Raw genomic sequence first — 18,039 nt, forward strand, 5'->3', positions numbered from 1 at the left:
ATTTGAACATATCACAGAGTCTTCCAAAATAATATCAACAATAGCTCCAACAACAGGAACATAGTGGAAATTAAGCTAAAATGTCTGTCTACACAAAAGGATGTGTCTTTAATAGAGATAATTCAAGATAACATCATGTATAATCCACTTTAAAATATTTTTAAGGCCAAACATTTTAAACTGCTGGCCTGTGTGATAATATAACTTTCACAGAACCACATTTTATCCACATGTTTGGAGAAGTATAATATTGTCCAGTGCAAGCCAAATAGCTACTTAGATTGAACATTCTACTAAGAAGGTGAAAGATGGACTAGTGCCCATGTGTTCCAGCATGTTACAGGATCATTACACAATAGCAAATAGAGCAAATACAAAAACTTCTGAGATAATTTGCTGATTAACTATGAGGTCCTAGATTTTAAATCTTGGTGTACAGTGATGAAAGCAATCTTAATATCTAGAAAATTTCACTGATATTCTATTTTGATTCTGGTGACTTGGCAAGCATTTAACAGTGAGTGTATCTAATAAATAATTCCACCACTACTTGTCATTTACATTACAGGTGAGAACGCAATACAAGAATAAGAATTTTGTGGGAAAAAAACAGAAAGATATAGCAGGATGTTTAAAAGCATGAGCTTTATAATCAGGCAGCCTATGTTTAAAATCTGAGTGACTGATAATTTTCTTAACCTTTCTAAATCTCAGTCTTCTCATTTATAAAATGTGGATAAGTCTCACACCTACCTTAGAGATCTGTTGTGAAGAATAAGTGAGAGGATGAATATAGAACATAGAGCACATGTGGCTATTACTAGAAGTGGTGCTGAGCTCACATAAGATAATTTGGTTCAAAATCCTAAGCTTTTAGGATGCTACAAACTCTAAATCAAAATAAAATCTCTACGGTTTCAGCCGATGTGTAAACTATCCCCAACTACTGAGCAGCAGTACATATACTGTTGGTTAAATATATATTAGGAGGACAAGTAGAATAGTAATAGCCGTAGTGGTAGTACTAGGAGGAGGTGCAGGAGAGGTATTAACAAACGACATTTACTGCTTTCACTTCACTTAGCAAGTTTTCAAGTGATAATAGGAAATAAGCTTATTATTGAAAGTATGGGGGTTGCACTTTGGCAAAAGTTTGAGAACTATATCTCAGGTGTCTTAAAACTGAATGGAAGTTGGGGTGGGCCTGGTGGCATAGTGGTTAAGTTCGTGCACTCTGTTTCGGCGGCCCAGGGTTCGCGAGTTGCGATCCCAGGCACAGACCTACATACCACTCATCAAGCCATGCTGTGGCGGTGTCCCACATACAAAATAGAGGAAGACTGGCACAGATGTTAGCTCAGGGACAATCTTCCTCAAGCAGAAAGAGGAAGATTGGCAACAGATGTTAGCTCAGGGCTGATCTTCCTCACCAATAAAATAAACAAATAAAAACTGGATGGAAGTTGGTTTTAATGACTTTCACAGGCCCTCATAACTGAGAAAAAATATTAACTTTATTCTAACCATCTAAAGCTTAAGCTTTACATTTTTTGTATATTACCTCCTTTTGCCTTTCACAAACAGTATATGAAATAGGCACACGGAGTCTTCCTTACTTGAAGGGAATCCCCTCTTCTACCTGAATCTTCTATTAGGATTTGTGAGGAATAACAGTTCAGGTCATCCACACCCAGGCTACTTAAGCACATGTGGCTATCATTAGGAGTAGAGGTGACTTAACGCAAAGTAATATTGTTCCAAATCCTTAGCTTCCTGAAGGGAAAAAAATTCTAAGTCAAAGTGATTAATAAAACCTCCACGACTTCAGCAGATGTATAAATTATCCAAAACCATTGACCAGTAATTACATTTATATTTGAAGAACAGATTGGGTGGTATTCAGAATCCATATGAATCTGACATCTGCTTCAATATAAAAGAACAAGCAATATGGAATCAGAATTTTAATGCCATTCACTGAAAACTGCAATGCCAGGAAATGTCCACAAGATATTTCTTCTATAGACAAAGAATTAGTGGCTGCCTTCACGAAAATGTACATTTATAGTCTCCTAATCCTTTTTCAATTACCAAGGTTTTTCCTTGAATTATATGAGTTTCAAATAATAATCACAAACTATAAGCACTATGTTAACAATATGAGAGCTGCAAATATTCCCGAGTACTATCTGGGCACTTTGATGAAATTAAACTGGATCCAAATGGCAATCATCAAGGCCTGCAACTAGATTTAAATCACATTGAAATTATGGCAAATACTAATGCCATTTACCCTAATCTTACTGATTAAACTACCATTACCATTAATCAATTCCTTCAATGAGCTATGTAAACAGTATAACAAATAGAAATGGATAGCTATTTGACCATTTAACTATTCAATTTATACAGCAAGCCAAAGACCCAGTTTTTCAAAATCAATGGTCTTAATACACTCATGAAATAATTCAAAATTGGTAAAGTCATCTCAAAGGGAACAGGAAGACAAGTGAAATATTATGTGCTGAATTATGACAAGCTGAGAAATATGTAAAAAATGTTCCAAGAAATTATTCTAATCAATGTGTTAGTCGATATTGCTCATTACCAAGGGATTGAACACAACGTATGTCATTGCTGGGCAGGAGTCTTCCAACTGCCACAACCACCAGCAATGCTTCAGATGGTCGACACCCCAGCAGCCTGGACTGCTGGATGAAGAGACGTGAGGCACACTCCCTCCCCACCCCAGCCAACTTGTGATGGACATATAGCAAGAAGTGAACGTTTGATGTTAAAAGTCATTCAGATTTTGCGGTTGAGAGTAATCACAATGTAAATTAGCCTGCTGTGACTGATTCAACCAGAGACAATGCCTGATACAAACTTATAATAGCAGTCTCTCGTGAACTTTTAGCTAGCTTAAAAGAAAAAGAACAGCAAAATAAAACAGAAATATGATTGAATATTAGATCTATTTTAGCTGAAATATTACTGAAAAGCTATTCCATCTTCAGTGGTTTGAGTGATTTTCATTTTAATATTAAATTAGAAAATTGTGAATGATTCAAAAATCCCTGCACATTCTAATGATGTAGATCTGTAAAGTTATAGTCGAGTTAGGATAGTATTTGGATTGCCTTCCCCTGTGGCTTGCTTTCTGGGAAAAAAATATTGTAATTAAGAAACTATCCCAGGTAACATGCATTGCTGGCAGGGATGTGGTGAAAGGGGTTCTTTCCCATGTTGACTGTAAAAATGTAAAGTGTTATGATCATATGGGAAAGCAAGATGGCAATTGAAAACAAAACATATTCCACCCCACCAGCAATCCCAAACGTAGGACCTTGTCTTGTAAGAAAGAAACAAAAGCACCAATATGTGGAGAATGATGAAGAATGGTATTTATTTCAGCAGTGTTAATGATGGACAAAAAGGAGTCAAAGTGAAAATCCATCAAAGTGAATGTCTAGATTATGATTCACCTGCCTTATGTAATAACATTCACGCTTTGAGGAGAATAAATTAGTGCCACGTAAGTTGACTTGGAGGAGTTTCATTGAGATATTGTCGAGTGACAAGAGACCCAAAACAAAAAAAATGATTTCAACGTAAACCCATTTTTGAGCACCAGATAATGGTAATACGAATACAAACTTATATTAGCAGGAATCTCACCAACAGATATGCATTGGATACTGTCTGTTGGTACTCAACCTCACACCCGCCCATCTATAGTCTTTTATTACTATGGGTCGTTAGAAGCCTGTAATCTACATTTCCGAGACTCGCTTGCAAACTAGTCATCTCAGCTTCTTTGCTAGATGGATTCTAGTTACTTTCTGCAAAAAGGAGAGAGTTGCTAGTTAGGAATTGGAAGACATTTGCCACTGGCAGTGGCTCTAGCATGCCAGCTTGAGCAATAGTGTCTCGGTAGTAGTTTAAAATATAGATAAACATGAGGAAACTATAGTAATACATATATATATATGCATGTGTATATATACATATATATATACATAAACAATGACTATAGAAGGATATATGCTTGCCTTTTAATACGGGTGTATGTGTTGGAAGGTGAATGTACAGTGAGATAGAGAAGAGTGAAAAACAGATAGTCAAATAGAAAAGATTATGATAAAACACCAAAAAGGCTTGATTACATCTATGCTTGTGTGTAAATTACACAGGTTAGTACATGTATAATTAAAGTACCAACATTAACTTCAGTGATAATAAAAATAACCACAGTGATTCAGAAATTAGTATGGCATGTGGGCTACACGAACACAAAGTGCTTAATTTTTTTTTTTAATTTGAAACTAACGGTAATAGGTTGTTTTCTTAACCTAGAGCAGGGTTTTTCAACTTTGGCACTACTGACATTTACAGCCGGATATTTCTTTGTTGTGGAGGATGGTCCTGACACCGTAGGATGATTAGCAGCATCTCTCGCTTCTACAGACGACATACCAGTAGCAGCCCCTTCCCTCAGTTGTGACAACCAAAAATGTCTCCAGACATTACTCAATGTCCCCTGGAGGGAGGGGCAAAATCACCCCCAGTTAAGAACTACTGATTTTGAGTAAGTTTTTTGCGTTTATATGCTTCATAAATGAAATAATTTAATTCCCCAAACTTTTAAAAGCTAATTTGCAATTTAGCTTTTGTTGTTAGAAAGTACTCTGGGGTTATAAAGATTTTTAATGTGTAGTCTCCATCTTCAGAAAGATTATAATTTTATGTGAAACACAGGTAGGTAAACTTCTAAAACCCAATGAAGAAAAAACACATAATACAGGGCTTAGCCATGAGTGGCAGGTGTCAGGATGGTTCATGGAGACTTTTAAAAGATCCTGAGTTTAACTAGTGTCATAAAGGACAAGGAGTGTGTCCATGGGATTAGGAAGGGGGAGAGGAAGAAACGCCAGGCTGAGGGAACAGAATGAGCTAAAGCAAAAGCTGAACAACTATGGAAATATTAGAACAGTTCTATCAGATTCTGGACCTTCTATATACTTATCGCTGCTCTGAAAGTTATGATGGTGTCAAACCATACAGCAGCCTGAATGCTAGACCAAACAGTTTGAACCCCATTTTTTCAGTAATTGACAGCTTTAAGTTGTTTATGAGCAGGTGAGTGATTAGGAAAATAATTGGTGGCAATAAAAGAAGGGAAGGTGGAAATTGGAGACTGCCGGCAGAGGGAAAATTCAAATATTCTGCTTAATAGTGACGATAATTGTCAAAATGGAATCATTATTCCTAACGTATGACTTCCTGCTTGTGTCTAAAACATTTGCAAATTCTAATGCCGATGTTTTATTATCTCTCACTTGGATCCTTTTAAGCTTCACTCTCCAGAATCAATCATTGCAGTGTTTAACACTAGTATCATACTCTTCAAATCATATGCAAATCTCACCTTTTGCCCTGCCTAATAGCATTTGGGCTTTCAGACAACCATTGCCTTGGCTCCTTTTGGCTCCTGACCCATCAACCATACTCCGATCTCATCACACTCCCTGGTCCAACATTGGCTCCAAAATTTGTGTGGAACCTTTGCTTTTGCTTTACCAGGATCAAATTTTAATTTTCAATCATGCCAACTTATCAATTTCTTAAATAAATTAAGAAATAAATATTTGTTATTAAATGTAACCAAATATTTATTATTAAAATGAATTTAATGTAATATTATTTTGGAAATAAGTGACACCAAAGAAGATTTTGCATTGATTTAGAACCATTATTAGGGACAGATGTTATCATTTTTCCATAAACAAGAAAGTTTCATCATACGGACAGTTAAGACATACAATTATGGGGCTGGGCAAATGGCCAAATGGCATAGTGGTTGGGTTTCTGTGGTCTGCTTTGGCAGCCTGTGGTTTGCGGGTTCAATCCCCGGCCCAGACATACACACTGCTCATCGAGCTATGCTTTGGCGGCATCCCACATACAAAGTAAAGGAAGGTTGGCACAGATGTTAGCTCAGGTCCAATCTTCCTCAGCAAAATAAAAAACAAAACATATAATTATGTATATAATTTTTTTTAACAAGAGAAAGAAAGATTGTATGAATAAGCTCCCTTGTACTTCATCACACACATAAGATGTTGCAAGACATTTAAAATTTTTTAATAAATAAAAATGTTTGAAATATTGAAAGCATATTCCATTAATGGGCCTGGTTCCATGGAATTTGGTAAAATTTTCCCCTTTAAGCCATACGCTATATTTCAATCCAGGAAACATTTTGAGGAATAATTCTTTAAAGCCTTTAAGTATAAACTTATAAATAAAAGTCCTTGTTTTGATTTATAGGTTAGATTCTTTTGGTAATGTGAAAGAATATAAGCAGACAAAAAAAATCTGAGTATTTTGGCTTTATAATTAGAATGGCTAAAATGAAAATGGGCGCCAGAATAAATGTTGCCAGGGATGTAAAGCAACTATAACTTTCACGGACTTCTGGTGGAGAGTAAATTAGTGTAATCACTTTGTAAATTTCTGTAAGAGCATTTACCAAAGCAGAACATACGCATAACTATATGATTGAGCAACTCCATCCAAGGTATATATCTAACAGAAATATATATGGATAGATAGAGAAATTTATATATATATAATATATATAAATTGTAAATATATTTATAATAAATATTTATATTTACTTATCCATTATTATATATTTATTACTTGTAATATAAATATTTATAATAAATATTATTATGAATATAAATATATAATTATATATATGAGACAGATTTATATAGAAATAAATAAATATAAATATATAAATATATATATATATATATATATAAAACTCAAGGAACATATACAAGAATGCTCACAGCAGTGCTATTTATAATATACAACAGTGATGTTGCAAGTCAGGATAGTGATTACCCTTGGAGGGGAAGAGTGACTGGTAAAGCACAGAATAGCGATCTTCTGGGATATGAACTATGTTGTGTTTCTGCTCTGGGCACTGTGTAGATGGGAGTGTTCACAAGGATCAGCTCTGCATGTATGTTAAACTTAAAGAAAAAATGTTATGCAGGACTTTTATTAGTAATCATAACTCATTTAAAATATTACCATAAAGAATATCAATATTTCACTGAAAGCCTCAGTGCATTATTCAACTTTATAAAAATTGTTTCCTTAATTTGCCAGTATGTAATAAACTCTGAATGTCCATTTATATAATGCAAAGTAAGCTTTGAGCACAAATTAAATAGTCTGATTACCTCTGACATTTTGGCTCTGAATAAATCTCTCTGTGGTTTATAGAGGACGGTTTTCATTTCCCTGCAGGACCATCTCTGGGATATAGAACAACTCACTCAAATCATTCATGTCACCTTTGTACCAGTACCTGACATTCTAGAAATAGAATCATTATCAGAGAACTCCATCCTTGACATTTGCAATTATTCATATCAGGAAGCCTTTTAAAAGAGTTTTTATTTCTTAAAACCTTTAAAGAACATTACGCATTTTCAAAGAAGTGAAATATATCCCTTTGTCTGAAATTCATAATTATGTAAGTCACTTCCCAGTTCCAAAGCCCTTTTTTCCATGCTTTTTTAGGAGAAAAATGGATACCAGATTAAAGCTAGAAAACAGATAACTGAAGACTAACTCCAATCAATGAAATGTAACAGCAGACTACTTTTGGCTACATCAGTTCAAAAAAACATATTTAGGGTAAGAGAAGATCTTATGATAAATAGATCATTTTGATAATTGAAAAAATTTACAAAAAGATCTATGAGCCTCAAGTAATAAACTGGGACCCATAGAAGACAGTCATCAACATTGTTATATTATTAAAAAATATCCTTATGTACTGACTTATGTGTGTCAAAATGCTAGAGGATGGTATTATCTAGTCATTGTATATCCATTTCCTCCTGTACTCCACCGTCTTCTCTTGAATTTTTCCTTCAGTACCCCATCTTCTTGCCTTATTTCCCTTCTTCTAGTCCTCCATCATAAACCAAATACGTACCTAGCACCATTTATATGTTAGGCACTGTGCTAAGCCTTGGATGTATAAAGATAAGATCTTATGATCTAATGTGACTTTCCAATACAAGCACACACAAATTAATGTAGCTGTGGCAGGTAAAAAAATAAAACCAATGTATAAGGACATTAATTGAGGGGAAAATGTTACTGTCTCATATGTGTCATGGCAGTAGAACTTGAAATGGAAAATAAAAATAAAAGCAAAAATGTGAAAAATGGGATTTCTATTAGAAAGACATGGGATCTAATCCTGGCAGTGCTCTTTGTAAGACTGGACAGTTAAGTTACTTTACCCCTCTGATACTTAGTTTCCTCATCTACAACGTGGTGATATTAACACTTCTCCTTGTGGTATACAGGATTAAAGAAACCAAAATCAGTTCATGGATGTAAGGTCTATGAATCTATACAGAGATGCTCAATTTCTAAAAAATTAATTGAAGCTAGTAAGTAATTTGCCATAAAAGATATTATCATAATTTGAGGAGAATCAAATATTCTTATCAAGTTGTCCTAAAAAGAAGCTTAAGCATCTGAAGATGGTAAGTTAATGACTTTACTCCCTGTTTCTCTATATCAGCTACATAGCGTACATTTTTTCTCTTATTTGGCCACTCAGATCTGACTTCCTTTCTTCTTTTGGAGGATTCTTGCATTACGTGAGTACTGGGGGGAAATAGACCCTCGTCTCCAATCATAAAAACAAAAGCCAGATGAAACATCCCTAAGTCATGACCCCGCCATAACTATGAATCTTGAAGGAATGGAGTTGCAGTTGAGAAATTATTCACAAGAGGAACAGTGAACCCTCAAAAGTCCAGCAAGGGCTGAGGTGAAATGCTGACTGATGTAGCTGCCAGCTGAAGCATCCTAATCCTATTTTCCTGTAGCACTCTAATCAAATTTTCCTGAATATATTCAACAATGTGTGGCTCCTCATGACTCCTGTTCATTTTCCAGTCCTGGAGTTCCAATCTTCTCATTGATTCTGAGAGCTTTCAGAAATCTTTTTAATGAATTCATTTTCTCTTGAAATGAACCTGAGCCAGTTCTTTTGCTAACTTCCAGGAATCCTAATTGCCAGGCGGCATGCAACTGTTTAACCTTCAAACCTTCATGGGTAAGAAAGTCCTTCACTGTCATTTATGTTGGGAGCAAGCTGAATTAACCCCTCTTTTTTCCCAGCTAGCTGTCCTCCCTCCCATCCATCCAAAGACTAGCAAAAAGCACGGTGCAGATGCACTTTAGCCTCTGATGTTAAAACAATTTGTTTTTATATTTGTATCGTAACTCCTTCTATTTAAAATAGGGACTCCAAAATTCTTAAAAGAGATTCCATGAAGACGGGTTGATGGAGACTGTAAGAAATTCTCATATGCTTATCAATGAGTCTGTGCCTAATGCTTTCCAGTTTATAGGCAAGCTGATAGGAAAACAAATTGAAAAATGCAGAAGGTGGAACCAGCCTTGGCTATCTCCCATGCACATTTTCCCCACAGCTCTAGACTCTTTATTCCACTTCATGCAATTTCAAGGCATCCGTGGCCACAAATGAAGAAATATAGGTTTTTTTTTCAATACAAAGACATCCAAACATTTTTTACTATATCCTCCAATAATACTGGATATCAGTAAAATAACCATAGAAAAGTGGACTTAGTAATGAAATGTCTATGTCTAGAATTAATTTGTCTATTCTAGTTAATGTTCTTATGAACTTAAATTTACTTGAGCCAATGATGAACTGAGGATGAGAAGCATTTAAATTCAAGCATAACTTGGAATCCAGAATAAACAGCACTTGAAATATTTCCCTGTTTGTTTTTTCCCTGTAGGAGTCTATAGAAATGGCATTCCCTTGTGCTTTAGTTGGTCTGTCTGCTACAATGGGGTACAATTAAACCCTACCTATGATGTACGTGTAACTGCAACACAATATGCCCTAATAACTTTTTATTTTGTGGATGAAAGCATGTGAGAGGATGAGAGTAATTTCTGATTCTCAGTAATTCATGTTCGGATGTTTGCAGTAGATTATTCACTGCCATCCCCCGATCAGTTCTCACTTGTATCCATCCAAGAAAATGACAAAATAGAATCTTTCTGTCAGTGCTTTGACTGTGACTTTGCCCAATTAAAGAAGTATTCTATTACTCAGCATTCCATAAAGAGTAAATGCTACTAAATTCTGTAGGCTAAAATTCTAAGCAAAGTGCACTGTTTAGGTCTTATGTATTAATCCACCTATAAGGCAACCTCTGCCTTAGCAAATCTCATCCACTTGCCATCACATATTTATGTATTTTGTCTGTATTTGTTTAATTTGCTTCTTCCTTGGAGAGGTATTGACACATAACAGAAAAATCTACCTTCGACAAAACAATTTTATGGACTTCCTGTGAAATAATACTTTTTTCAAATGCTGATGTCAGATGATATTGTACATTTAATATTATTATTATTATTTTATTTTGTGAGGAAGATGAGCCCTGAACTAACATCCATGCCAATCCTCCTCTTTTTGCTGAGGAAGACTGGCCCTGGGCTAACATCTGTGCCCATCTTCCTCCACTTTATTTGGGACGCCACCACAGCATGGCCTGACAAGCAGGATGTGGCTGCATGCCCAGGATCCGAACCCAGGCCGCCAGCAGCGGAGCGCACGCGCACTTAACCGCTACGCCATGGGGCCGGCCCCCTAATATTATTTTTAAAAATATGTAAATATATATTTACTATTGGGGAAAATATTTTTAAATTTTTAATGAAGAAAGTTTAAAGATGAAAAAAGATGGCAAGTTATGTGTGTGGGGGTATACATGGAGGTGTGATAGTTACACAGTTAACTCATTCATTTACAATTCTACTTCATGCCTAATATGTACCATGTCCATGAGACAGCATTGTCTAAATCTTAGCTCCTGTTGTTCATGAATTCACAGTTTAAAATAAGAAAGATAAGGGAAAAGCTAATTATTTACAAAATATGGTATTTCTATGATATAGTGGTGACAAGGCATTATTGGCGTGTGAGTGAAAGATATGAGATAGTCTGAACCTGATTGAAGAATAGGAGGGTCAAAAAAGGCTTCAGATGAGACATGAAATTCCAGCTGAGCCTATAAGTTCCAGGAGATTTTGCTAGACAGAGAAAAGAAAAACAATATTCCGGGCAGAGGAAATAGCATAGGCAAAGGCAAATTTAGATGATCAGATGCTGGACACAGAGTGCATAGAAAAAACAGACAGGAAAAGAGGAGAAATGACAAGGCAAAGAGATGTGTGTGAGACAGTGAATGGGGCCAGACCATAGATATAAAAGAGTTATTGGACAACTGGGAAGAAGTGGGGGAAACAAACAGAGATAAGAAGAAGACGCTTTCTTAATAATTTTCCTTTTACTGGTTTGAATGATCATTCTGAAAACCAGTTTCATCCAGAAATTGACTAGAATAACATTAATCAATTTGTGGAGAAACAAAGATGGATAAAGTGTCTTGAAAAATTTGTAGTCATGATCTTAGAATCTTTCATTTCACTTTGAATTAATCTGAACGACTATTTTCCGTGCCCTTGGTTCTAGCTGAGAAGCAGGGAGTGAAATGGGATTTCAAGGATACTGTAGTTTTAGCAACGAAGGCAAAGGACATCTCAGACTGAAAGCTCCACCTTTCCTATGTGGGTCTCCTGATTCTACAGGTATTAATATAGTAAACAAATAATATGCCCTCTGTTAAAATTGACTGCTTTTCACATTAGCCTTTGGTGGGAGGTGGGTGTGTTTCCAAGTTTGATGCATATAATACATTAATGTTAGAACAGACAACACGAGATTAAAAGAAATAGAAAAACAGATGTTTAGACAGATAGCAAGATGCTGTTGGGGAAAGTCCAAATTCAGCCTCCACTGATGACTTGGTATCATAAGTCTTAAAGAGATATAATATGATCAAGGAGCAAATGAACAGCGGGATCCTGGGGTGGATATCGCCGTTGCATACACATTTATACATGGAGGAAGGGATAAGAAAAGATGAAAAGAGATGCTTGATTTGAGCTAACTTTCAGAACAGTTTCCTTGAAAAGACTTTTCTGGGAATTTAAAAGTAATAAGAAGAAGGATGAAAAAGAGAAGGAGGGCAAAGAAGAGGAGGAGAATGAGAATTGAGAAAATACACCCAGAGTTTATTTCCTCAAAATCATTTAGGCTGCATAGGCTGCAAATCTGCTGTCCAGAATCCTTTGTCACACAATCTAAGCAACAGGATATCTTATAATAGCATTTATCCTACCAAAGGAGACCATCAAGCTTCCTATGGATCCCATCATCGCAGCGATTAAGTCTCCTTGCCCTGGCCTAGGGATCACCTCCCTCACATAGACTTTATTGACTAAATCTATGTCACTTATTCCTATTTGCATCAGTCATCTCAAGATTATAACTATTTCCACTAACAACTGATCCTCCACCATGCCATCGGCCCTATAATAGTGCTCGGTACCCCCTGGCCCTTTACCAGCTCAACTTTCCTTATTCTTTCCCCCTACACATGAAAACTGGTACTCTGAAACCAACCAGCTTCCCTCTACTCTGTTTCTTCCCTCAAGGTTCCTTCTCCCTCTTCACCATAACTGAACCCCAGTCTCCCTTGAGGACATCACTACCCAGCAGCCCTCTGTAGTGACTTCTGCTTATTATCTCATACCTCATGATGCTAATTGCTCCCTATTATTCCTTTAGAACATAATTTTTCCACCTCATTATAAAAAATCCTTGTCATATGAGTCATGCCAATCAGCTTTACCGTTCTCTGGCTCTTCAACGTAGAGAAGTGATATTCTAAAACACTAGTTCTAGTAATAGGGGGGCATTATATGAAAAAAAGAGTTCCATGTTCTAGGGCAAGGCTTAACAAACTGTGGTGAATGAGCAAAGTCTAGTTTGCCCCTGTTATCGTATGGCCCACGAGCTAAGAATGGTTTTTGCAGACCAACATGTGTAATCCATTTGATGAGAGGGAACACTTACTTGGAAACTCAATTAAGTAAAAAGTTTTCCCACAAATCATAATTTCATTCTTCTCTTTAGTAGGCATGTATTACAAAACAGTGTACTTAATTATTATTTTATTTTGAATTACCTCAATAAAATTTTGTGGCAATTTGTTTTGTCTTGTTATATAAGTGCCTACATAATACCCTCAATTTTGCCTCTTGTCCTGCAAAACCAACAATATTAACTATCTGGCCCCATTCAGGAAAAGTTCACTGACCTTTGTTCTACGGTAAAACAACTAAGAAATACTGAATTAAACAAAATTAGAGAGTTTCTTTCTTTCTTTCTTTTTTGTAAATTCAGGATTCTTCAAAGCTTTTGCTAATTTCATCGTGAATCATTGATATCCATGATATTATATTGCATTTCCTAAATCATTTGACCACGACATTTTTTAAATCAGAACAGCTTGCAGGCCAAATACTTTAAGAAAAACTTTCATAAATGCATTTTAAAATAGGTCCTATCGCTTAAAACATAGGAACTGGTTTATGGATCATTATATGCATCCTTAAGGACCAATTATTTCCACAGCTGTCAAATTGCATAACACTTCCCCAAGGTGTGGGTCAACCCTATGTCAGTAACGTTCAGTAGCAATAACGAAACACTTCTTGAAGAATTAAATATTAAGGATTAACTGGAACTAATGTGATCAACTTAGAGCAATATTTTCATATTTTCCTTAAAAACAGGGGTGAGGATCTCTCAAATCAACTGATCCATATTTACACATTATCTTTACTTTAAGTGTATGTCTACTCAAATACATGATACTTAATAGGGAAGCCTTTTTCCAGACTGGCTTCACCTGTCAGCTTTCCATCCTTTTCCCCCTGGATCCACCATTTTCTTATTGCTTTAGAGTCATACATAAGAAGTTAACTCTCATCCTTGTTATTTTTGGGGCCTCCTCACATGCCCATGTTTTAATAAAAAGCCACAGAAATAATTCTTATCCATACTATTTACAACCTATGCAGCTTTTTTTTCAGACCCATAAGTGTAACGGGTTAGCATTTCAATCTTTATTAGTGGGCTTGTCACTTCAGTGGATTCCATACCACTCCATCTTCCCCCACTGGGACAAATTCATCTTACATCCTACATACACCTGCTGGAGTAATCTTAAACTCCATTTGAAATGCATAAGAATCCAGACTGACTCTCAGTTTACAATTCCATCAAATATTTACCCCGCATAGCATTCCAGGCCAATCAAGCCAACCCCATTCTGTCCTAGAGTATCCCTCATTGTTTTTCATCTTTTAGATTCTTTGATATAACAAGCCAAACATCCAGCATAAATATATCAAATCTTCCCCAAAAGTCTTTGCAAGTAATGTTTTTCTTTTGTAAAGTCTCTTTTTATTTCCTGCAAACAGACACATATCACATTCAAACCTCAACTCAAGAAACCATGATTCAAGAAAACAAACCCACTACCCTCCCCTAAAAAAAATATGCATTCAATTAGCCTTATGTGCATGTTATTGTGCTATATCCGTTGCAAGTTTGCCCAAAGTATTTCTTTAATTATCCCCTTCTGCTTCTAGATTTTAAATGTCTCAGTAGTTCTTTAATTTCACTCTAACTGAATTCTCTAGAGTGACTAACACATAGCAGATTTTAAAAATAAACATTATTCTTTAAAACTCAAGTGCCTATTTTTTTTTACAGAAAATATTTTCCACATTTTACTAACTAAATTCTTGAAGGTCATGACCTTTGGGAGTAATATATGCTACCAGGAAAACTGAATACTTAATAAATATTTTATTAACTGTATGATTAAAACTGGATCAGCTACCAAGAGAATACATCTTAGGTTTAGAAATAAGACTAAAAAGAACCAAAATCTCAGAAGTTTACAATGTTCTAGAAAAAAGTTAAAATAATTATATATCATTAATCATTTAGGAGGCACTTTCAGAATGACTTGTTTCAACTTTTCAAATGTATTAGGAACAAAATGTTAAAAAATAAACATTTTTATGAATGCATCATTCCACCTCTTGTTTCACTGATGAAAATAAACCACTATATACCCTTAAATTCTAAAATTATTTAACAATTTGATTTTTATTAGTCATCTGATAACTTGAAGTGCCTTATATGTTATCATTAAGAAAGTTAATATGCTCATGTAAAATATAGAAATGTTGTAAATGTACAGTTCTCGTACTCCACTATTTTTATTGTTAGAGTTGTCAATAGCACCACACATAACTACATTATAAGCCCTGAAAGCCATATTATCACTTTTGCTTTTAATAGCAGTATGTTTTACACAGAAATTAAGAGAAAATTTAATGCTTGGTGTTTACGCATATATTTAACATTTCTAATGTTCTTTTTTCCTTCGTGAAGATCTGAGTTTTCCTCTGGGATCATTTTCCTTCAGACTGAAGAGTATTTCTTATAGCATGGGTTTGGTGGAGACAAATTTCTTTATTTTTCTTTTATCTGAAATTGTCTTTATTTCACCTTGATTCTCCATGGTTTCTGACAAGAAGTCTGTAGGCATTCTAATTGTTGTCCCTTTGTATGTAATATGTTATGGTGTTTCTCTGGCAGCCTCAACATTTTATCTTTATCGTTAGTTTTCAACAGTTTGACTAATATGTGCTCAGGAGTGATTCTCCTGGAACTCACTGTTTTTTTGGAGGGGGGGAAGGGGTGTCACAGAACATCTTGAATATGTAGACATATGTCTTTTATTAAATTTTAGAATTTCTGGCTATCATTTCTTCAAATATTTTTCCTGTCCCATTTTCTCCTCTCCTTTTAAAATTCCAGTTACCATAATATTAGATTTTTTTCAGTTTTCCTACTAGTCCAAGGGGCTCTATTTTTTTCTTTTTTTAACTTTCTCACTATTTTTTCAAAGTGAATGATATGTATGGATCTGTGTATCAATGACTGCTTTGTCATTTCCATTCTGCTCTGAATCTCATCCAGTTACTTTTTATTTTAGATATTGTTTTGCAATTCTAAAAATGTCCATTTTGTTCTTTTTATTATTTTTGCATATACATATATAAAATATAGTGTGTATAGCGTGTGTATATCTATCTATATATAGGATAGATAACTAAATAGATAAATGGAAAGCTGGAGCTAGTTGGATATACATATATTTCTATGTGATATATCCTATCTTTTCATTCCTTCATGCATTTATTTTCCTGACTCTCAAGAAAGACAGAATAGCAACGTTAAAGACCTTGCTTGAAAACTCAAGCATCTGTAGTTCAGGTTCAGTCTGAGACTCGGCTGAATTTATTCAGACAACTGATTATACTTCTTCTCTGACTCTCTCAGGGTTGCCCCCGCACTCTCTGGCAGTCATGGTCAACCAGGTGCTCTTCTTCTTGCTCCTGTCTGAAAGACAGTGAGTTTTCCTTTCAGAGATTCAGTTTCCTACACATCCACCTCCGTCTCAAATACAGCAGCCCTTAGGGAAAAACGCTCAACCAAACAAAAAACAAAATGGAGGACTCACCCCTTGCTGGTCACTTTACCACTAATTTTTACTCTCTCCCATAATCCACCTGCTTTTGTTCAGGCTCCAGAATCCTTAGGTAGTTTTGTTTGTTTTTGTTTTTTAAAATATTTTGCCCAGAGTTTATAGCTGAATTTGCATGAAGACTGCTTTGTTAGCAGTTGACTCTTCCGTATCAGAGTTGAGAAACCATTTATTCAAATTTAGTCAAAGTTTTTTTTTAATCACAGAATGCCCTGGAAGTGGAAGGTTATTTTCTAGTATGAGATTTATTATCCTGGTGTAATCTTCTTTTTCTTTTTCAAATTGAATTTCTTGATATCAGGCAAATGGCATAATTTCAAAAAGTGATAGTGGTTTAAATCTGAGGATAACTTGAGTTCTAAGAATCCGCTTACGATCTGATATATCAGTAGATATATGTCATTATGATTCTGGGAATAGGATAGGACTTTTTTAGAGACATAAAACTGGTTAGAAGATGGCATAAGTTTTCCAAGGGAAAGTTCTTTTGGAAGACATTGAATTTGGATAACATAAGAAATTAGTGAATGAGTTTTTTTACTCTTAAATAAACAGCGGAACTTAGGTATGTTCAGCCCATGTTCTAGTTTACTTCTGGGACATAAAATGCAATTATTAGGATTATTTTGAATGAATAAAGTTTCAGGTACCAATTTTTAATATAATTATCTTCATTCTACTTTACATATAGCAGCATATTAGAAACAAACAAGATACTGACCAAGATTTTTTAACATTCATCTTCAATATCAGCAACTTTTTTATAACAAGTAGAAGTGAAGTTCTGAGCCATGGTTATTTTCTATTTAGCTTTAAATATGTAATTCTTTATGTCCCTTGTTCCTTCTCAAACTATAACTCCTCTTCTATCATTCAAACAATATAATAACATCAAATTTTTTTAAAGACTAAATTACCAATTATCCTACTACTCTAAATCAGCAATTATTTTTACTTTAATATATTCCCTCCCCATCTTTGTCCCTGATTATGTTTCACTTTTGTAGCACAGGTAAAATTTCATGCCATTTTATATGACCATTGCTGACACATACGTCAGAGAACAAGATGTGTATATATTTATATACATAAACTGGTCGCCTTTTCTCCATTTTGGAAGGTCCTGGGGTACTTCGGCTTCCACATGCTGCGTTACAAGTAATCAATTTTGTCTTTTAAACTTTTGTTTGTTATTTATGATGATTTTTTAAATATATTTTATTTAAAATATAAGACATGCTCGTGAAAAATTATTAAATTAGGTAATATGAAAAATCTCTCTCAAATCTGTTCTCTCCCGGGGGACAACTACTCCTAACAGTGTCTTGTGAATTCTGGAAACATTTAAATTATATATATATGTAGTTGCTGTTTTGATTATTACTATAATGAGAGCATACTGATTGATGAC

General features: G+C 35.0%; 1 protein-coding gene across 5 annotated transcripts in view; it reads right to left on the bottom strand.

Annotated features, from left to right (window-relative positions):
* DPP10 (dipeptidyl peptidase like 10) overlaps nt 1–18,039 on the bottom strand; it is an 830,517-nt gene that overhangs the window by 112,103 nt on the left and 700,375 nt on the right. The gene's annotated exons all lie outside the window — the stretch shown is intronic.

The sequence above is a fragment of the Ceratotherium simum genome, chromosome 9, assembly GCF_057802395.1.
Source record: "Ceratotherium simum simum isolate JZ-2026a chromosome 9, ASM5780239v1, whole genome shotgun sequence".
Classification (NCBI taxonomy): Eukaryota; Metazoa; Chordata; class Mammalia; order Perissodactyla; family Rhinocerotidae; genus Ceratotherium; species Ceratotherium simum.